General features: G+C 37.9%; 1 protein-coding gene across 3 annotated transcripts in view; it reads left to right on the plus strand.

Annotated features, from left to right (window-relative positions):
- The first annotated feature begins 8,675 nt into the window (after window positions 1-8,675).
- The window catches only part of LOC132661391 (interferon-induced very large GTPase 1-like), a 56,463-nt gene continuing 41,210 nt past the window's right edge, over window positions 8,676-23,928 (plus strand). The window contains exons 1-2 of one of the 3 annotated variants that reach the window (XM_078433174.2): window positions 8,676-8,792; window positions 21,792-21,888. The gene's annotated coding sequence lies outside the window, so the exon portion shown is untranslated. Of the gene's footprint in view, window positions 8,793-13,876; window positions 14,121-21,791; window positions 21,889-23,928 lie in introns of those variants that run through there. The other 2 variants (XM_060605874.3, XM_078433175.2) reach the window with 2 other exon arrangements.

A 23,928-nucleotide genomic window follows, 5' to 3' on the forward strand; every position in this document is an offset into this window, starting at 1 on the left:
TCCTTTTCCCATTGCATATTCTTTCCTGCTTAATCAAAGATTACTTGACCATATAGTTGTGGGTTCATTTCTGGGGTTTCTATTCCGTTCTGTTGATTTATGTGTCTATTTTGTGCCAGTACCACACTATTTTGATTACTACAGATTTGTAATATAACTTAAAGTCTATAATTGTGATGCTCCCAGTTTTGCTTTTATTTTTCAAGGTTTCTTTGGCTATTTTCAGTACCATACCAATTTTAGGATTGTTTGTTCTACCTCTGTGAAAAATGCTGGTGGTATTTTGATAAGGATTGCATTAAATGTGTAGATTGCTTTGGGTAGTATAGACATTTTAACAACATTTCTTCTTTCAGTACATGAGCATAAAATATCTTTCCATTTCTTTGTGTCCACTTAAATTTCTTTCATCAGTATTTTATAGTTTTCAGAGTACAGGCCTTTCACCTCTTTGGTTAGGTTTATTCCTAACTACCTTATGGATTTTAGTGCCACTGTAAAATGGGATTGATTCCTTGATTTCTCTTTCTGCTTCATCATTATTGGTGTATAGAAATGCAACAGATTTATGTACACTGACTTTGTATCCTGTGACTTTACTAAATTCGTGTATCAGTTCTAGCAATTTTTTGGTGGAGTCTCTGGGGTTTTCTACATAGAGTGTCATGTCATCGCAAATAGTGAAAGTTTGACTTCTACCTTGCTTGTTTGGATGTCTTTCACTTCTTTATGTTTCCTTATTGCTGTGATTAGAATGTCTAGTACTATGTTGAATAAAAGTGGTAAGAGTGGACACCCTTGTCTTGTTCCCGATGGCAGAGGAAAATTCTCAGTTTTTGTCAATTAAGGATGATATTCACTGTGGGTTTTTCTCATATGGCCTTTATTATGTTGAGGTATGCTCCCCCTAAACCTACTTTATTGAGGGTTTTTATCATGAATGGATGTTCCACTTTGTCAAATGCTTTTTTAGCATCTACTGAAATTACATGGTTCTTATCCTTTCTCTTATTAATTCTTTTATTGATTGATTTGAGAATATTAAACCACCCTGACAACCCAGGAATAAATCCCAGTTGATCATGGTGAATGGTTTTTTTAAACATATTTTTGGATTTGGTTTGCTAGTATTTTATTGAGAATGCATCTGTGTTCATCAGGAGTATTAACCTGTAGTTCTCTCTTTTAGTGAGGTCTTTATCTGGTTTTGGTATCAGGGTAATTCTGGCCTCATAGAATGAATCTGGAAATTTTCCCTCATTTTCTATTTTTTGGAATAGTTTCAGAAGAATAGGTATTACCTCTTTCTTAAGCGTTTGGTAGAATTCCCCTGTAAAGCCATCTGTTTCTGGAGTCTTGTTTGTTGAGAGATATTTGGTTTGGTTACTGTTTCAGTTTCTTTCCTATTATCAGTCTGCTCAAGTCTTCTTCTTCCTGTTTCAGTTTTGGTAGTTTATCTGTTCTTAGGAATTTATCCATGTCTTCTAGTTTTTCATAATATGCTCTTATAATTATTTGTTATTTCTGTGGTGTTGATTGTTATTTCTCCTCTCTCATTTGTGATTTGTTTATTTGAGTCCTTTGTCTTTTCTTTTTGATAAGACTGGCTAGACATTTGTCAATTTTATTAATTTTTTTAAATTTTCTCAAAGAACCATCTCCTGGTTTCATTAATTTGTTCTATTGTTTGTTTAGTTTCTATATCATTTATTTCTCTCTAATCTTTATTATTTCTTTCCTTCTGCTGGAAAGAATTCCTTCCTTTCTTTTTCTAGCTCCATTAAGTGTAAGGTTATGCTGTTTATTTGGGATTTTACTTGCATCTTGAGATAGGACTGTATTGTTATGTACTTCCTTCTCAGACCGCTTTTGCTGCTTCCCAAAAGTTTTGGCCTGTTGTGTTTTCATTTTCATTTCTTTCCATGTAATTTTTCATATCTTATTCAATTTCGTGGTTGACCCATTCATTGTTTAGTAGCATGTTGTTTCACCCCCATGTATGTGTGATCTTTCCAGATTTTTTCTTATAGCTGACTTCTAGCTTCATAGTGCTGTAGTCAGAAAACATGCATGGTATGACTTTAAAATTTTGTATTTGTTGAGGCCTGTTTTATGACCCAATATGTGATATATTCTGGAGAATGTCCTATACTCACTTGAAAAAATTGTGTATTCTGCTGTTTTGGGATGGGATGTTCTGAATATACCTGTTAAGTCCATCTGGTCCAGTGTGGCATTCAAAGCCATTATTTCCTTATTGATTTTTTGTTTAGATGATATGTCCAATGATATAAGTGAGATGTTAAAGTCCCTTACCATTATGGCATTATTATGGATTAGTTCCTTTATGTTTATTATTATTTTATATATTTGGGTGCTTCCATGTTGGAGGCATAAATACAATTGTTAATATAATATAATATAATATAATATAATATAATATAATACAATTATTATATCTTCTTGTTGGATTGTCCCCTTAATTATAATATAGTGTCTTTCTCTGTCTCTTATAATGGGTTTTGTTTTAAAGTTTAGTTTGTCCAGTATAAGTATTGCTGCTCCAGCTTTCTTTCGACATCCATTTGCAAGTTAAATGTTTCTGCATCCCCCTCACCTTCAGTCTGCAGGTGACTTTAGGTATAAATAGGTTTTTTCTAGACAGCATATAAATGGTTCTTGCTTTTTTTTATCCATTGTGACACTCTATGTCTTTTTATCAGAGCATTTAGTCCAATTACATTCAGAGTAATTACTGATATATATATATATATATATATATATATATATATATATATATACACACATATATATATATTTCCATTTTATTACCTTCTTTGGTGGTGGTGTCTGGAGATTTTCTCTGAACCTTACGGTCTTTCATGTTTTGCTGAGTTTCTTTAGTGATATATTTGAATTTCTTTCTCTATTCCTTGTAAGTATATTATTGTTTTTTGACACATAGTTACCATTAGATCTATATAAAATCTCCTCTGCAAATTAACAGTCTATATTAAGTTGATGGTCATTGAAGTTTGAGTCCATTCTTTTCTCCTCTCCCTCTCCATGGCCCTACGTTTTAGGTACACATTATAGGTACACGTTTTAGGTACACATATTATATTTAGGTACCCCTTTTTGTGTGTGAGTTCCTCGACTCATTTTTACAGAAAGATTCATTTTTACTGCTTTTGTGTTTCCTGCCTTTCCATTGTCCCTTTTGGTCTCTCTTTTCGACTCAAAGAGTCTCCTCTAATATTTCTTACAGAGCTGATTTGTGGTCACAACTCCTTTAGTTTTTGTTTCATTCTGAATGATAGTGTTCCTGGATGCGATATTCTGGCTGCAGAATTTTCTGATTCAGCACTTTGAATATATCATACCACTGCCTTCTGGCTTGCCACATTTCTGTTGAGAAATCTCCAGCTAGCTTTATTGGCCTTCCCTTCTAAGTCAATGACTTCTTTTGTGTTGCTGCCTTTAAGATACATTTTTGTACTCTTTTTTGAAAACTTAATTATAATATGTCTTGGTGTTGCTCTGCGTTTGTTGATTTTGATGGGAGTCTCTGTGCCTCCTGAATCTGGATGTCTGTTTCCTTCCCCAGATTAGGGAAGTTTTCAGATATTATTTTTTCAAATAAATTTTCTGCCCTTTTTCCTCTCTCTTCTTCTGCTGGGATTCCTATAACACTAATGTTATTACATTTCATGCAGTCACTGAGTTCCGTAGGTCTATTCTCACTTTGCATAATTCTTCTTTCTCTCTTTTTTTCACCTCCCTTGCTTTCTATTGCTTTGTGTTCTAGGTCATTAATTCATTTCTCTGTTTCTTCCAGCCTGCTGTTGATTGCATCAAACATGCTTCCAATCTTGTTTATTGCACTCTTCATCTCCGATTATTTCTTTTTCAATTCTTTATCTCTGTGGTAAGGGCCTCACTGATGTCTTCCATTCTTTTTTCAGGTCCAGTGAGTATCCTTATGATCACTGCTTTAAATTCTCCATCAGGTACGTTACTTATATCCGTTTAGCTTAGATCTCTGGCCATGGCCTTATCTTTTTCTTTCATTTGGAATAGATTCCTGTGTCTTCTCATATGCCTAAGTATCTGGCTGCTTCTGTTATTAGAAAAGCCAGTTGTGTCTTTTGCTCCTGAAAGTAATGGCCTTATGAAGAAGAGATCATGGAATGCCTAGGGCCTGGCAGTTCAGGGACTGTCTTCAGTATGTGCTCCATGCACTGTGCTTTTTTCTGGCTGCTCTATCCTTCAGGCCAGTCCTCTGCAGAGGTTCTCCTATCCTGCTGTTGGCAGTGTTTCGTCCCTAGTCTGAAAGTGGTGAATTTTAACTAGGTGTGCTGCTTATAAAATGAGACCTGTCACCACCTCTTCTAGAACTGGGGCCTTGCAGAACTCTCTGGTCAGGAAATGGACTGTGGGCAGGGGCCTGTGCTGGTCTTCTGGGGAGGCACCCACACACACACACTGGGACTGAGGCAAGCATGACTAGGTAGTGGGGTTCTACCAGAGCACGTGCGGGTGGGACTTGGTATATGCAAGTTAGGCAGCCATTGTCCTCCTACTGTGTGCTCCTTCCTGCAGGTGGCTCTGTGTTTATGCTGAGGGGAAGGAGAGGAGAATGGTGCAGGCCAGCTCCTTTTTTCTCAGAGAAGTGTCTCCATAAACACTGCCTCTCAGGGACAAACTCCAAGAAGAGCAAATATTCTCCTCACTGTGTGTCCAGGTGCTATTCATGACACTGTTTCCATGCTATCCACTGATGGGTTGTTTGCCTGCCTTCTCTCCAGAAGCAGGGCAGTGCCCTCCAGGCTCTATCCCAGCCAAACCCTCTGACCCTTAAAACTCCAGGCTTTAAGTCTTGCTGGTTGCAAGAACTCAGGAAATTTGGCATCTTCTGCTTTCCAAGTCAATGGCTATGGGGAAATGTTCCTCTTGTGCCTTCCACTCCACCCCGCCACCCCCAACACACACCATGTTCTCCTCTCTCTCACCCTCAGCTGTACCTAAGGCTCCCTCACCTCCAAGCTGCCATAATTTATTTCTGCCCTAAACCTCATCTCCACACTTCTTACCTTCTTTGATGGGGTCTCTTCTCTCCCTTCAGTTATGGAGTTTGTTCCATCAGTCTTCATACTATTTCTGGGGTATTTAGGATGCTTTGACAGTCATCTAGTTATATTCATGGGACAAGGTGAACCTAGGGTCCTCCTACTCCTCCCCCATCTTCCCATCAATGAACATTTTATATGTCTTCATTTATTCTTCAATTTCTTTGGAATTTTTTTTATAATAGAAGAGAGAGTTCATAAATAGACTAACACTTACATAGTTTTTTTTATAATTACTCACTGAACTAATATGGAAAAGATGTCTTCGAGAAATCGTGCCAGAACAACTAGATATTTGTACAGTGGGGGAAATGAACCTTCATCCTTGTTTCCCACCATTAACAAATGTTAACAGAAAATGGGTCACAGAAGTCAATATAAGAGCTAAAACAATTAATTTTGGGGAAGGAAACAAGAAAGAAAATCTTCATAACATTGGGTTAGGCTAGGCAAGACTTCCTTAAATAGGATACACAAAACACAGTACAAGAAAAATTGATAAAACGGCATTCATAGAGGTTAAAATAGTTTTACCCTCTGAATGACATAGTTAACAAAAGAAAATATCAGAGGCACATGGGTAGCTCAGTCAGTTAGTATCCAACTCTTGATATCAGTTCAGGTCGTGATCTCACAGTGGTGAAATCAAGCCCCACATCAGGTTTTGTGCTGAGCGTACAGTCAAATTAGGATTCTCTCTCTCCCTCTCCCTGCCCTCCCCCACTCTTGCTTTCTCTCTCTCTCTCTCAAAATAAATATATAAACATTTAAAAAAATATCAAGCCACAGAATGGGAGAAAACTTTGCAAGACATATTGGACAAAAGACTTGTATCCAGAATATATAAAGAACATTTAAGAGTCAAAAAGAAAAAAAAAGACAAAACTGGGAGAATATTTGAACAGACATTTCACAAAAGAAGATATACAAATGATCAGTGAGTACATAAAAATGTTCACAATAATTCATTACTAGTGAAATGCAAATTAAAACCATAATGAGATAGCACTGCACACCCACTCAAATGACTAACAATACTAGTGTAGACAAAAATATGGCCAACTGGAATTCACAAACACTGCCGGTAAGAATGCAAATGTAAAATGATACAGTCACCTTAGAAAATGTAGTTAACCAGGGGCACCTGGGTGGCTCACTCATTAAGGGTCTGACTTTAGCTGGGGTCTTGATCTCACAGTTTGTGAGTTCGAGCCCCGCTTCGGGCTCTATGATGACAGCTAGGAGCCTGGAGCCTGCTTCAGATTCTGTGTCTCCCTCTATCTCTGTCCCTCCACTATTTTTGCTCTGTCTCTCTCTCTCTCTCTCTCTCTCTCTCTCTCTCAAATATAAATAAACATTAAAAAATTGTTTTAAAAAAAAGAAAATGTAGCTAACTGAAACCAAATTTGTTTTCCAATTCTCCATCCCTGAAAGACTCCAGACTCATTTTTGCAGCATAACTATATACTCAAAAACAAATGCCTATCTCATAAAATAGTTTGGAGAAGGGGGAAAAGAGAGAGCAATCGATTTCCTTTATAAGGGTATTTCATCGAGCCACCAAATTGGACAAGGACCCTGCAAGGAAAGAAAAGTATAACCCAAACTTATTCATGAAGATGCAAAAATTCTTTATGATAATGTTTGCAAATCACATCCAACTATGCCTAAAATGGAATAGACACAGCTCTTGTTCACAAGCAGCTCACAATCCAGGAGGGAGCAAAAATACAATGAGTTAAGTGACACTGAAGATATGAAATGTGACAGTTGGTCAACTGGTCAAATAGAGAACGCAACTGGTTGTTCATCCAAGAACTCTTTACAGGGAGGTAGCCTTTCAACTAGCTTTGGAAGAACAAGTTAGGCAAAGTTAGAAGCTCTTTTCTCAGTGTAAGACTTGGGGTGACATTCCTCATCTCTTGTGATTAGCATCTTTTAACTTCATTATTTACTTGCATATCTGTTTCCTACCCCTGCCCCATAAAACACAGTTTGTACGGGCAATGGTCAATTTATTCACATATTTCTGTAATATTAGCATAAGGCCTCACACTTAGTAGATGTTCAGTAAAGATTTACTGAAGTCTTAGGAAAAAGAATTATTAATCTTCTTATTCCCTATCTGCGTATGGAAGAGTCTTTTGAAGAGAAAGTAAGAAGGAAGAAGCCAGAAGACCTTGGAGCAAGGAAGATTAGAATACATCAGTTATCTCCCCATTGTAGGCCTGAAAATCCAGAGACAAACAAGATGCTGAGATGGAATGAATGTCCAGACAGTGGTAAGAAAAAAATACAGAGGGAATTACTTTAAGGGAAGCGAAAGTTTGTTTCCACAAGCCTGACCTCCATTCATGCCTCTAAAGAGAGCATGGCTAAAGTATTCCTTTGTCCTTTCTCTTTCTTCTAGATGACTAGATTGAGAGGCTGGAGGAAAGACATAGTGGGGGGATGTAGAAGAAATGTCCTGAGGAAAGACAATCTTGTCACTGAACTCTAAGACTTAAGTGACTCCCATTTCTTAACTCCACCCCAAACTCATCATCATCCAATCTCCTAGTAAGTTTCACAGAAAAAAATCCAAAGGTAGTTATTTCAGGCAGAGGTTAACCATGCCCCATCTTGCCCATGGGACTATACATAAACCAAACATATAAAACAAACATAAAAGGAAAATCCTAGGACCTGTAACGCAAATGCAAGTGAGGTGATGTTGATTTATTTATGGTACAAATGTCAGGAAAATATCATAGATTATAGTGTAGCAAATTGTTCAGATATCTGAACCTAGATTGTGTGGTTTGCTGAGCAGCAGAATTACTGTTTTTCCTCTATCAGGAAGTTGTTTCAGGGAGTTGATGGGTCAAAGGTTGCTGAGTGCCATAGATAAACTTTACACTGTTTCTTGGGTACAATTTATACCTGGTGAATTCCTCACCTGACCACCAGTCATCCTTACCACATTGAACACATTTCCTATAAGAAACCTAAGGGGAATGTCAAGCAGCCTAATAAACTCAAATATATCTCTTATCTCTGCAATTCTCTTAGTCATCCTTTGAATGATTTATAAATCCTATGAGTAACCTGTTGGGATGAGCACTGGGTGTTGTATGGAAACCAATTTGACAATAAATTATATTTCATATAAAAATAAATAAATGAATAAATAAATAAATAAATAAATAAACAATAAATCCTGTGAGTAGAGCTGACTGTGAGCTTCATTTTTGCCAGTTCTCATAGATGTACTCCTTAAGACATGATTTCTAAAGTTTCAGATATGAAAGCCTGTGCTCTTTCTACTATGCTGCACTAACTCTAGGCTGGAAAGGAAAAAGGACATTGGAATAAAGCACTATAATGAGGAGTACAACTCCTTTTTTGGGTGGTTGATATTTGACTGCTAACAACTTTTTAAACTCCTCTTTCACTCTTCCCCTTGTATCCACATCTGGGTTAACTAATGAGAAAGCCCGGATGTTCCCATATTTAGCATCAGCACAAATGCAAACCACACACACCCTTCCCAAAGTACATGAAGTTTTACCCAGCCCCACCCCTCACCACAATAAAAACCCAGTCCACTTCCTTTCCTTGCTCTTCAGACATTTCAGACGTCCTCGAAAGTTCTTCCCTATTCTCCACAGAGACCTCAATTATGTAAGTAATGAACGTTTTCATTCAATGTGTGTGTGTGTGTGTGTGTGTGTGTGTGTGTGTGTGAGAGAGAGAGAGAGAGAGAGAGACAGAGACAGAGACAGAGACAGAGGGAGGGAGGGAGGGAGGGAGGGAGAAGGAGAGGGAGGGAGGAAAGGAGAGAGGGAGAAACATGTTATCAGTCATAACATCCAAACCAGATTTTGGAGGGGAAGTCCATCTGTGTGTGCTGATAGCCATACCAAGCATCCTAGGAAAATCTATTTATTCTAGCCTCTAGGACTCATAGAAGCATCCTTACCTCTTTCCAAACTTCCTTCTTTGTCATTTGGGGGGAAAAGATCACAGAATCTTAATTGTGCCGATTTATTCCACAAACATTCACAGACTTCACATTACAGGAGAGTAGTTAACAGCACAGGTGGCGGTCTAGGATTTCCTAAGCTGAATCCTGGCTATGTGGTCCGGACAAGTCATTTAACTTCTCTGTGTCTGATCTTTTCTTCCATTTCCAAAATAACACTATCTAGGAGTGGTGTTCAAAATGGTAAATGGAAAGGCAGAAGCACTGAACATTCTGGGTGGAGTCTGGCTCTCTATAGCACCCAGAATTAGCCTTTTAGGTGCTGTTGGATTGTGGGGAAGGGTATGCAGTCTGGATGACCAGGACAGCAAAGACACCCTTGAAGCAGCAGCTGTTTACCACTCAGTATGAAAGTATTTCAACATTTTCATAACCAGCGAGCTGAATGTGCACCAGTTTAGTTGATGATAATAACAACAATAACAGCAGCAGCAGCACTTACTTCAAAGGATTGTTGTAGAAATTACAATTAAGAACATTAATCCCAATGCTTAGTATCCCACAGTTAGCAAGGAATTAAAAATATATGAACTATTATTACTATATTACTGGGCTCTCCTCTAGGTATAACACAGCACACACAGACAGAAATAAACCTCTGTAAGGGAGAATATGATTTAAAAAAATATGATTTAGCTAGTTTTGTCAATGATTGACAACAAAGTCATATTTCTCATAATCAAGTAAGGTCTGCCATAACCAGCTATTCTTATTTAATAACAGATCAAATATCCATGAAAGTTTTCATAGATATCCAAATTCTTTGACATTCTTCACATCAAGAAGTAGGGTCTCTGTCCTCTCCTCCTGAAACTGAGCAGGCTTTGTGATTACCTCAACCACAGAGCACTGCAGAAGTGACACTATACAGTCCATTGCTAGGTCATAAAAATGCCATGTATTTTCCACCTTGTTTGCTAGGAACACTATCTTATGGGGTCTTTAGCCACCATAAAAGAAGCCCAACTACAATAAAGTTACCATCTAGGAGACAACATGAAGAGATCACACAGAGAAAGGGGGCAAAAAGAAATAGGACAAAGTCTATATTACACAACTATTTATATAAATTAATAATATATACTCATGTAAAAAAAGGACTATACATTTTACCAGTATACTTACATGGCCACACACATTACCATACATATCAAACCCATTAAAGTGGGTGTCTATGAAGGAAATGAGAATAAAAGTGGAGATGGAAATAAAAGGGAATAAACAAATAAGAGGATGTGGTAAAACTGAAATCTCCATTACATGGCTGGTAAAAATGTAAAACAGTGCAATGGCTGTGAAAAACAGGAAGCTCTTCAAAAAGTTAAACACAGAATTGCCATATGACCCAGCCTTTCCACTTCTAGATTTCAATTCCAAGAGACGTTCACACAAAAACTTGTAAACAAATTGATCATGGCAGCATTATTCACAATAGCCAAAAAGCAAAAATAACCCAAATGTCCATCAACTGATGAATGGATAAACAAATGTGGTAGACCCGTACAATAGAATGTCATTCAGCCATAAAACAGAATGAAGTACTGATGCATGCTACAACATGGATGAACCCTGGAAAAAACATGCTAAATGAAAGAAGGTAAACACAAAAGGCCACATATTGTATGATTCTACTTATATGAAATGTTCAGAATGGGCAAATTCATGGAGATAGAAAGTACATTAGTGATCTCTACTTTAGTGAGGAGGGGAAATGAGGAGGTACTGTTGAATGGAGATGAAGTTTCTTTGGGGTGATAAAAATGTTCTGGATTTAGATAGATGATTGACAGATAGAGATGAAAGAAAGAAAAAGAAAGAAAGAAAGAAAGAAAGAAAGAAAGAAAGAAAGAAGGAAAGAAAGAAAGAAAAGCAAGAAAGGAAGGAAGAAAAAATTGTCTCCTATTCATTGGATTGTCTCTTCACTCTTCTGGTAGTGTCCTTTGATGTACAACATTGTGAACATAGTAAAAACTTTTGAATTATACACTTTAAAATGGATAAAAAATGGTGAATGTTATGTTATGTGAATTTATCTCAATACATTTATTAGGATTTATCAGTACATATACTAAAATTGTAATAATACAGAGATTAGCGTGGCCTCTGGGCAAATTCATGAAGTGTCTTACATTTTTCTGTTTCTGGTCAAGAGCCATATTCACTAGTTGGCCCAATATTGTAAAATCATATGAGTCCTCCTCTCCAACTAGAAATATGAGTCATCCACAGCTTCTGCCCTGGTTGCATACATTTGTCTAATCTCAAGCAACAAAATCATTGTTTAACTAAAAAAAAAATTCAACACAGATTCATAATAAAGTTAGCACACTGACAATACAATGAAAGTTGTTTAATCGGGAACATCTCCCACAAATATATAGGAAATATCATATTTAATGGTGAAATGTTAAAAATATTCTCTTTAGGGGCGCCTGGGTGGCTCAGTCGGTTGAGCGTCCGACTTTGGCTCAGGTCATGATCTCACAGTTCGTGGGTTCGAGCCCCGCAACAGGCTGTGCTGACCGCTTGCTCAGAGCCTGGAGCCTGCTTCAGATTCTGTGTCTCCTTCTCTCTCTGCCCCTCCCCCGCTCACGCTTTGTCTCACTCTGTTTCTCAAAAATAAATAAATGTAAACAAAAAAAAAAAATTTAAAAAAAAAAAAAAAATATTCTCTTTAAAGTTAAGAACATTAAAATATACCCTGTATCCAAGTTCTTGTTCCACATTTAATTACAGCTCCAGTGATCACAGTAAGATAACAATTACAACATGAAGGATTAAAAGATAAGAAATAAAATGTCTAGGGGCACCTGGGTGGCTCAGTCAGTTAAGCGTCTGACTCTGGCTCAGGTCATGATCTCACAGTTCGTGGGTTCGAGCCCCATGTCAGGCTCTGTGCTGATAGCTCAGAGCCTAGAACCTGCTTCAGATTCTGTGTTTCCCTTTCTCTCTGCCCCTCCCCCACTCATTCATTTTCTCTCTCTCTCCCTCTCTCATAAATAAATAAACATTAAAAAAATAAAGTTTTTAAAAGAAATAAAATGTCTATTATCAGCGGACAGTATGACTACCTGCCTAAAGAATTCCATAACATCTATAACCACATTGTTATGATTAACAGAAGGGTCAACAAGTTTGTTAGGAGAAAATCCTGATGAAAAAGTATAAACCTAGCCTAAGAAATTGGTGTTAACAGAATGACATGGAAGACACTTGTCACAAATACTCCATAATTAAATTCACAGGGTTTTCAGAGAATCCATAAATCATTTTGAAGATTCCAGCCAGTCTGCTCAAGGTCAGGCTGTCTAGATTTACCTCTTTGCTCGCTAAAAGTTAATTTGCTTATCAATGAAAAAAAGAGCAAGACTTAAGTGATCCCAGACTTTTACAAATCTGTTTTTGCAGTTTGTTCACTGACAACAGTCTACTCGTTGTATCTATCACATATGAGTACATTAGCATGTGAATATATAACTAAATATCACCTATATTATTCTTTCATGTCTGTATAGAAGCTAAATTTACAAAATTGTATGCCTGCAAGAAACCATACAGAATGTAGTTTTTATTTTTATTTATTTTTATATGAAATTTATTGTCAAACTGTTTTCCATACAACACCCAGGGCTCATCCCAACAGGTGCCCTCCTCAATGCTCATCACCCACTTTCCCCTCCCCCCTAACCCCCATCAACCTTCAGTTTGTTCTCAGTATTTAAGAATTTCTTATGGTTTGCCTCCTTCCCTCTCTATAACTTTTTTTTCCCTCTTCCCCTCCCCCCCAGTCTTCTGTTGAGTTTCTCTGGATCCACATATGAGTGAAAACATATGGTATCTGTCTTTCTCTGTGTGACTTAGCTTACTTAGCATAACACTCTCCAGTTCCATCCACGTTGCTACAAATGGCCAGATTTCAAGAACGTAGTTTTTTAAAAAAGAGAAGCAAACCAAGAAACAGACTCTTAACTATAGAGAACAAACTGATATACTGGAGGGGAGGTGGGTGGGGGGATGAGTTAAATAGGGGATGGGGATTAAGGAGGGCACTTGTGGTGGTGGGCACTGGGTGTTGTATGTAAATAATGAATCACTAAATTCTACACCTGAAACTAATATTACACTATATGTTAACTAATTGGAATTTACATAAAAATTTGCAGAAAAAAATAAATATATATGTAGAAGCATTAAAAAAGGAATGTAATTTTAAAACCATGTCATTAACACTAACAATAGAATAATAAAGAATCTAAGAGTAAATCTACTGCAAGTGTATAAGAACTTCACCAAAGAAAGTTATGGAACTTTATTGAAGCACATAAAGAAACACCTAAATAATAGAGAAACAAACCATATTTGTAAAGACAAGTCTCAATAATGATGGCATTTGCCCCCCCCAAAAAATTCTCAAACTCAATGTAATTATAGACAAAAGCTTAACAAGGTTAAAAGTTTACCTTAAAATAATATGAAAATCTATCTAAAAAGTCAAAAGTAACCAACACTACTAGAAGAAAAAAAAATAAAGGGGAGGTACTTGCACTCTTCATATCTGATTGATTCTTTTTTAACTCTTTTATCTCTGTGGTAAGGTTTCACTGATGTCTTCCATTCTTTTCTCAAGTCCAGTGAGATTACTGCTTCAAATTCTCCATCAGATATGTTACTTATATTTGTTTCACTTAGATCTCTGGCTGTGACCTTATCTTGTTCTTTCATTTGTGATAAAACCCTTTGTTGTTTTTGTGTTTTATCTAAGCTAGTTATTTCTCCTGCTCCTGAAAGTAATGGCTTTATGAAGAAGAGGTCATGCAGTGCCCAGGACCCAGTGCTTTAGGGAGTGTCTCCGGTGTGTGCTGCATGCTCTGTGCTGTTGTGTTTCTCTGCTCTATCCTTCAGGCCAGTCCTCTGCAGAGGCTCTCCTTGTCTGCTGTGGGCAATGTTTCACCTCTGGTCTGAACGTGGTGAGTTTTAACTAGGTGTCTGGTCTGCTTATGAAATGAGACCTGTCACCACCTCTTCTGGAACTGAAGCCCTGCAAAACTCTGAGAGATGTAGTGTGCACAGGGATTTGTGCTGCTCTTCTAGTGGAAGGGCTCATCATGCTGCCATTGAGGCAAGAATGAATGAGAAGGGCAGTTCTACTGGAGCACAGAGGATGGGGCTTGGTGGATAGAGTTAGGCAGCCAGTGTCCATGCTCTGTGTACTGCTTCCTGTAGGTGGCTCTGTATTTATGCTGATGGACAGGGGAGGGAAATGATGCCAGGCAGCTCCTTTTTTCTTAGAGAAATGTCTCCATGAAAGCTGTCTTTCAGGAAAATACTTCAAGTAGAGTAAATAATCTCCCCACTGTGTGCTCCAGGTGCTGTTCACCTCGCTCCTTCCACTCTATCTGTCCCTGGGTTGTTTGCCTGCCTTCTGTCCAGGAGCAGCACAGTGCCCTTCACACTCTACCCCAGCCAAGCCCCCTGACTTTTAAAACTCCAGGCTTTAAGCCTTACTTGTTGCAAGAACTCACAAAATCCAGCCCCTCTCACTTTCCAAGCCAATGGCCATGGGGAAATATTCTCCTTGTGCATTCCCCACTGTGTGCTCCTCTCTCTCTCTCCCCCCACCCCCCCGGCCTTCTCTGTAACCATGTCTCCCTCCACTCTGCAACAGCCAGGGCCCATTTCTCCCCTAAACCACATCTCCATACTTCCTACTTTCTTCATTGTGGTCTTTTCTCTTCCTTTCATTGAGGAGTTTATTCTGTCAGTCTTCGTGTCAATTTCTGGGGTATTTAGGATAACTTCATAGTCATCTAGTTGTGTTCATGGGCAAGGCAAGCCTAGAGTCCTTCTATTCTGCCATCTTGTTTCCCCTATCTGGTACTTTCTTATACTTTTTATCTCCTTGTTGAAGTTCTCACTGTGTTCATCCATTTTTCTCCTCAGTCTGATGAGCATATGTATGACCATTACTTTTAACTTTTTACCAGGTAAATTATGTATCTGTCTCATTAAAGTTTTTTCCAGAGGTTTTACCTTATTCCTTCATTTGGAACTTATTCATTTATTTCTTCATTTTTCTTGATTCTCTATGTTGGTTTCTATATAGTAGATGAATCAACTATCTCTCCCAGTTTTGAAGGAATGGCCTCAGGTTAGAGGTGAGCCTTGTTGTTCAACCCTTCCTCAGGCCTTTGTTGTCTCTCAAACCTTTGTGCTTGTCCAAGTAATCTATTATATTTTTAATAGTTTCCAGTAGTTGAAGACGTGCCAAGACCTGTCACTGTTCCTAAAGGGATGATCTAAACACCTAAATTCAGGATTTTTAGAAGCCAAACCTTCATACAGCAGATTTTAAAAGAACGCAAATATATACAGTTCTGTAGAATCACAAATATAAGCCCCACTTGCCAGATAATCTAGTGGTGTCCCCAGGGTGCCAGTCTGAACAATTGGGGCTCCAGATGAGTATGTAACATTTTTTCTTGGAAATACCAGCAAGCTGGAGCAAGGCAGAGGGAAAGCCCCAATATGGCATCCACAACCTATATTCCTTGAGAGAAGCTCCACAGTTCACTAAATGTGTGCCAAACCTGAAGCCTGCCCCTCAGGCCAAACTTAAGGACAAGTAAGAAGCCTCCTTCACAGAAATACTGGGGAGTGGGTGGAGAACGCCTCAGGCTGCTATCTGAATACAGTCCCGGGGTGGTAGCCTATCAAGAATCACCTTTCTGATTGCCACAGTCCCATGGAACTCCTGGCCACCAGAGCAAGGTAATCAAGGGGCCCTGTGGAGCATGGCAGGAGAGCACAACAATAGCTCCTGACCTCCATGTTTTTTGGAAAGGATTACAGCCAGCTCTTAGGTGCATGTTTCATTAGAAGTCTGATCCTCAGGCTACAGCCATGATGATTAGCTAACAGGCCTCCTTCACAGAAAGACTGAGCTCCTAGGTCTGTGGCCTCTTGCTGTGCCCTAGGGGTAACAGGGGTTTAAAAACCCTTTCTCCTTTGATTATAGTCCTTTGGGACCAACAAGCATAAGCTCCACTGGCTTCCAGAGCCAGGTGATGTAAAGCTGTCCTCTGGCAACAGCCACAAAAATCAGGGTGCTGGCTAGGGGTATGAGCTCCCTTCTGGGTGACATTGACTACCACAATCCCATGAGACCAGGGCCTGAAGCTCCCCTTGACTCCAGACACAGGTAGTCAAGAGGCATCCCCTGAGAAAAACTGCCACAAAGATTGGGGGACCAGAAATATATAAAATCCCCCTTCCAGGAGATACTGGTGCTCTGGAACACAGTAAAGAGAGAGTGCAAAGATGGTGCCCACCAGTCTCCATCCCCTGAATGTGTTCCAGCAGGTTCCCAAGTATGTGAGTTAAATTAGATGCCCACCCCTTAAGCCAATGCTTTAATATGAGCAGGTGAGTCTCCTTCACTTTAAGCCTGGACATGGTCAGCTATTTCTGAGCAGGACCCTAGGGCAGGTAACTCTGAGTGTGTGGGCCTTTTATTAGTTGTGCCCCAGAGCACTACAACTTTGTGGGTCTCAGCTCACAAGTCTAATTGGTTTTCAAAGTTAGATGTATTTGGGGGTTCATTTCTCAAGGGCAGGTCTAAAAGTTGAGGTGCCTGTGATGGGTTCAACCACTTCACTCTTCAAGGGAAGCTCTGGTTTTGAGGTTTTTCTTTTCCCATTTCTGGTTTGTCACAACAGGGGTAGAGATTATGGCAAAACTGTGTCCCAGCCTTTCCTCCCCACTTCAGTGTGGTTTTCTTCTTTTTGCCCATTGTGTAGTCATCACTCAGCCAACCTTGGTTTTTTTAAGAGGAAATTATTCCATATGTAGCTATAAAATTCAGTGTGTCCATGGAAGGAGGTAAGTTCAGGCTCTTCCTATGCTGTCATCTTGAACTGGAGATGAGTGTATAAGCTCTTTTCTGGGAGATACCAGTGAATTGGAACAAGGCAGAGGGAGAGTGCCAAGATGGTGTCCACAGCCTACATTCCACAAAAGCAGCTCCACAGTCCACTAGATATATGACAAACCTAAAGGGTGACCCTCAGCCTTGCTCAAGACAAACAGACTGGTATCCTTCACAGAAAGAATGAGAGTTGACATGAGGTTGAGAAATGAAACCCAGTCCTTTCTCAGTATTGGGGGTTGACCTACGTAACAGGAGCCAGCTGTATGGTGGAATGAATTTGCTTGTAAATCTGATTTTGAGGTCATGGGATTTCTTCACCCTCTTCACTAGTTTATACAACATTTACTGAGATCTTACCATATACAGAAAATGTGCTCATACCATGAAAGAATCTGAAGTGGATCAAACACACTCTGTCATCCATCTATATACTCATAGCATAGCAATAGAGAAGACATAAGCACTGAAACAAGACTCAGCAGAAGAGTGCAAAAAAAAATCCGCTAAGAACTGTAACATGGTAGCACTCATATAGAAATTCTCACAGATTCAAATTAAACACAAGGGAACACCGCACCTAGAGACATTTCCCTTGATGCCCCTTGTTCTCATAGAGTTGATCTTAAAACCAATTATGTGCTGGGGAGAAAATAACTCCTATTTGAATGTTTCTTCAGGCCAAGAAACTTATAACCTATATCAATCTATTGTCATTAATGTAATGTGAGGTAGTACTACCAGAACAACTTCTTTCCATTACTCAGCTCCTTCTCACTGCTTAGGTCACCCTCCTCTCACCCAAGATTTTAGTAAATGTAGCTAGTTACTGTTGGTTCTTGGACCCAAATTTGTCTGTAACTGATATCAAAACTCTTGCTTATTAGAAAACAAAACACTTTCCATGGGATTTACATTTGAGGGAAAACTGTCAGCAATAACGTTACTAAAAAGTTCTAATATAAAAGATAGAGAACAGTGAAATTCTCTCCTTCTCACCATAAACACACAATATGTGTTTAACAGTTTAAGCTCGCTTTAGTGTTGAATCATCCAAATGAGCCAACACAATGTTAGGAATGTTGTTAATTTTCAACTCAACAACTGTAGAAAAACAACTTTAGCAAAAAAAAAAAGTCTTTTACAGGAAATAAAAACTAAATCTAACATAAAGGTCTTTCACAGAAAATAAAAGTAACAAGTTTTATTACAACTGCTTCTCTCTCTGTCCTTGAGTGACTTGTGAACTGGAACAGTAAAGCAGTTAAAGCACTTTTCCTAAGGAAGAAACTCTAATGTGCCCATATCTTTTCTCCCTAATTCTTTACCTATCCTGTTTCTGCTATGTTTATTATCATGCGTTCACCGCCCCCCACCATTGGTACACACACACATACACATCAACTTTAGTCTTCTATTTACAGTAATTTTAAATTCTTTTAATGTTTATTTATTTTTGAGAGAGACAGAGTCTGAATGGGAGAGGGGCAAAGAGAAAGGGAGACAAAAATCTGAAGCAGGCTCCAGGTTCCCAGCTGTCATCAAAGATCCTGACACAGGGCTCAAACTCACAAACCGCAAGATCATGACCCTAGCCAAAGTCAGATACTTAACCAACTGAGCCACCCAGGTGCCCGTATTTGCAGTAATTTTTAAACCCAGGATCTCTCTCTCTCTCTCTCTCTCTCTCTCTCTCTCTCTCTCTCACACACACACACACACACACAGACACCAGGCATCACAATATAAACAAAAAAATAAACAGGATTCCTTTTAATCAGCTGGATTTTTTATTTTACAAACTTGATATGTTACATTTTGTAAATTTAAGGTGTACAGTGTATTACTTGATTCATTTATATATTGTAATATGATTGCCATTCAATATGATGTATAAATACATTTATACATCATTGTATCACAATATTATTATCTATATTCATTATACTATGCATTAGATCTCTATGGCTTATTTATCAGTCATTACAAGTTTGTATTCTTAAATAGCATCAGTTTTATTCCCCCATGCCAGCTATCACCAGATAACCATTTTACTCTGTTTTTTTGGTAGGTTTGACTTTTTTTGATTCAACATATAAGCGATATCATAAATACTAGTCTTTCTCTGACTTATCTCACTTAGCATAATGTGCTCAAGGTCCATTCATGTTGTTGCAAATGGCAGGATAACCTCCTTTCTTGTGACTTAATAATATTCCATTACAAATATACACCACAGCTTTTGTATCCATCATTCATTGATGGATATTTGGGTTGTTTGCATATCTTGACCAGTGGGAATAATGTTGCGATAAACACGAGTGTGCCTATATCTCATCAAGATCTTGTTTTCATTTCCTTTGGGTACATACCCAAAAGTGGAATTGCTGGATCGTATAGGTCTATTTTCAATTTTTTGAAAAACCTCCATATTATTTTCCACAATAGTAAGACTAATTCCCAGCAGTAGTGTATAGGGATTCCCTTTTAACCCTATCCCTGCTAGCAATTGTCATGCCTTCTTGAAGATAGCCATTCCAATAAATGTGAAGTGATATTTCACTATGGCTTTTATTTGCATCTCACTCATGATCAGTGATGCTGAACATCTTTTTATGTGTCCATTTGCCATTTTGATGTTCTCTTTGAAAAAATATCTATTTAGTTCTTCTGCCCATTTTTTATCTGGATTGTTTGTTCTTTTGTTGTGTTAGTTCTTTACACATTTTGGATATTAACCCCTTATCCAACATATGGTTTGCAAAATTTCTCTCATTCTGCATGCTGCGATTTCATTTTGTTAATTGTTTCTTTCATTGCGTAGAATTTTTGCTATTGTTGGTGCTTTGGCCTCATTCCCACAAAAACCATTCCCAAGACCAATTTCAATGAGTTTCTTCTCTATACTTTCTTCTAGGGGTTTTAAGGTATCAGAGCTTATGTTTAAGTAATCCATCTCAAGTTAATTTTTGTCAGTGGTGTGAGATAGGAGACCAATTCCATCATTCTACATGCGTTTCTCCAGTTTTCTCAGGAGCATTTGTTGAAGAAACTATCCTTCCCACCATTGAATGTTCTTGGCTCCATTGCCAAATATTATTTGAGTATATATGCCATGATATAATTCTAGGATCTCTATTCTGTTCCTTTGGTCTATTTATTTTTACACTAGAGCTACATTGTTTTTTATTGCTATGACTTTGTAGTATAGTTAAAATCACGAAGTGTGATACCTCCAGATTTGTTCTTTTTTTCTTCAGGATTTCTTGAGCTATTCAGGGTCTTTTGTGGTTCCACCACAAATTTTAGGATTATTTCCTCTTATTCTGTAAAGAATACCTTTGGCATTTTGATAAGGATTACATTAAATCTGTAGATAGCTTTGAATAGATTGGCCATTTTAACCATATTTATTCTTAGGATTCATGAGCATGAGATGTCTTTCCATTTGTTTTATGTCTCTTTCAATTTCTTTCAGCCAAGCCTTCTAGTTTCCATTATACAGATCTTTCACATCCTTAGTTTAATTTATGCCTAAGTATTGTATTGTTTTTGAAGTTATTGTGATTGGGATAATTTTCTTTATTTTTTTTTGAAGTTTTTATTTAAACTCCAGTTAGTTAACATACAAGTGTAGAATATAGTGATTCATCACTTACATACAACACCCCAGTGTTCATTACAACTGCCCTCAAAACCTATCCCCCACCTACCTCCCTACAGTAACCCTCAGTTTGTTCCCTACAAATAGTTAAGAATCAGTTTCCTGGTTTGCCTCGTTTTCCCCTATGTTCACTTTTTATGTTCCTTAAATTCCACATATGAGTAAAATCATATGGTATTAGCTTTAATTGACTTACTTATTTTGCTTAGCATAATATTCCCCAGCTCTACTCATGTCGTTGCAAATGGCAAGATCTCATTCTTTTTTATGGCTAATTGGCTAATATTCTGTGTGTGTGTGTGTGTGTGTGTGTGTGTGTGTGTGTGTGTGTGGTGTGTACTCACCACATCTTCCTTATTCATCCATCAGTCAATGGACATTTGAACTGTTTCCATAATTTGGCTAGTGTTGACAATGCTGCTATAAACATCGAGGTGCATGTATCTGTTCAAATCAGTATTTTTGTATCCTGTGGGTAAATATCTAGTAGTGCGATCTAGTAGTAGTGTGGGTAAATATCTAGTAGCTAGATCATAGGGTAGTTCTATTTTTAACTTTTTGAGGGATTCTCCATGCTGTTTTCCAGAGTGGCTGCACCAGTTTGCGTTCCCACCAACAGTGTAAGAGGGTTCCCTTTTCTCCCCATCTTCACCAACACCTGTTGTATCCCATGCTGTTAATTTTACCCATAGTGACAGGTGTGAGGTGATATCTTACTGTAGTTTTGATCTGCATTTCCCTGATAATGAATGATGTTGGGCATCTTCTCACGTGTCTGTTGGCCATCTGTTTGTCTTCTTTGGAAAAATGTCTATTCGTGTCTTCTGCCCATTTTTTAAACTGGATTATTTGGTTTATGGGTGTTGAGTTTTATAACTTCTTTATATACTTTGGATACCAACCCTTTATCAGATATGTCATTTGCAAATATCTTACCCCAGTCCATAGGTTGCCTTTTAGTGTTGTTGCTTGTTTCCTTCATTGTGAAGAAGCTCTTTATCTAGATGAAGTTCCAATAGTTCATTTTTGCTTTTCTTTCCTTGGCCTCAGGAGACATATCCAGAAAGAAGTTGCTATGGCCGATGTCAAAGAGATTGCTGCCTGTGTTCTCCTCTAGGAATTTGATGGCTTTCTGTCTCACATTTAGGTATTTAATCCATTTTGAATTTATTTTTATGTATTGTGTAACAAGTGGTCCAGTTTCATTCTTTTGCATGTTGTTTTCTAGTTTTCCCAACACCATTTGTTGAAGATTTTCCCCTTGTATATTTATTCCTCCTTTGTTAAAGATAATTTTCGGTTTATATCTGGGTTTACTATTCTCTTGCATTGATGTATGTGTCTTTTTTGTGCCAGCACCATACTGTCTTGATCACTATAGCTTTGTAATATAAATTGAAGTCCAGAATTGTGATGCTACCAGCTTTGCTTTTCTCTTTCAAGACTGCTTTGACTGTTTGGGGTTTTTTGTTGCTTCATACAAATTTTAGGATAGTTTGCTCTACCTCTGTGAAAAATGCTTATGGTATATTGATAGGGATTGCATTAAATGTGTAGATTGTTTTGGGTAGTACAGACAATTTACCAGTATTTGTTCTTCCAATCCATGAGCTTGGAATGTTTTTCCATTTCTTTCTGTCTTCTTCAATTTCTTTTTTGTTTGTTTGATGTTTGCTGTTGTTTTTTGTTTTTTAAGTAGGCTCCATGCTCAGCATGGAGTCCAAAGTGAGGCTTGAGCTCATGACCCTGAGATCAAGACCTGAGCTAAGATCAAGAGCCAGACACTTAACTAACTGAGCCACCCAGGAGGCCCCTCTTCAATTTCTTTCATTAGTGTTTTATAATTTTCAGAGTATAGATCTTTTACCACTTTGGTTAGGTTTATTTGTAGGTATCTTACAGGTTTTGGTGCAATTGTAAGTGGAAATGATTCCTTGATTCCTCTTCCTGCTGTTTCATTATTGGTGTATAGAAATGCAACCGATTTCTGTACGTTGATTTTGTACCCTGAAACTTTAGTGAATTTGTGTGGGTATTTTTTGGTGGAGTCTTAAGGGTTTTCTATATCATATCATCTGTAAATATCATATCATCTATAAATACTGAAAGTTTTACTTTTTCCTTGTCAATTTAGATACAATATTATTACTTCTTGTTGTCTAATTACTGAGGCTAGGACCTCTAGTACTGTGTTTAACAACAGTGGTGAGAGTGGACAACCCTGTCTTATTCATAACCATAAGGAAAAGCTCCACTTTTTCCTCACTGAGGATAATAATAGCTGTGGTTTTTTCACAAGGCCTTTATTATGTTGAGGTATTTTCCTCCACCACTACTTTGTTGAAGGTTTTTATCATGAATGGATGTTGTACTTTGTGAAATGCTTTTTCTGCATCTACTGAGAGGATCATATGGTTCTTATTAATGTACTGTATCATGTTAATTGATTTGTAAATATTAAACAACCTTGGAGCCCAGGAATAAATCCCACTTGATCGTGGTGAATGATTCTTTTAATATACTATTGAATTTGATTTGCTAGTACTTGTTGACAATTTTTGCATCCATGTTCATCAGGGATATTGGCCTGTAATTCGCTTTTATACTGGAGTCCTTGTCAAGATAATGCTGGCTTCCTAGAATGAGTTTGATAGTTTTCCTCCCATTCTCTTTTTTCGAACAGCTTAAGAAGAATAGATATTAACTCTTCTTTAAATGTTTGGGACAATTTCCCTGTGAAGCCATCTGGTCCTGGAATTCTGTTCCTTGGGAGATTTTTAATTACTGATTTAATTTCTTTGGTGGTTATCAGTCTGTTCAAGTCTTCTATATCTTCCTGTTTCAGTTTTGGTAGTTTATATGTGTCTGGAAATTAATCCATTCCTTTCAGATTGTCCAATATGAGGGCATACGATTTTTAATACATTCTCTTATAATTGTTTATATTTCTGTGGTATTGTTTGTTATTTCTCCTCCCTCATTTGTGCTTTTATTTGTTTGGTTCCTTTCTCTTTTCTTTTGGGATAAGTCTGATAGAGGTTCATCAATTTTATTATTTCTTTTTTTCTTGTATTTATTTTTGAGAGAGAGAGAGTGCGAGTGAGCGCAAGCGGGGAAGAGGCAGAGAGAGGAAGACACAATCTGAAGCAGGCTCCAGGCTCTGAGCTGTCAGCACAGAGCCTGATGC

Source organism: Panthera onca, chromosome D1, assembly GCF_046562875.1.
Source record: "Panthera onca isolate mPanOnc1 chromosome D1, mPanOnc1 haplotype 2, whole genome shotgun sequence".
Lineage (NCBI taxonomy): Eukaryota > Metazoa > Chordata > Mammalia > Carnivora > Felidae > Panthera > Panthera onca.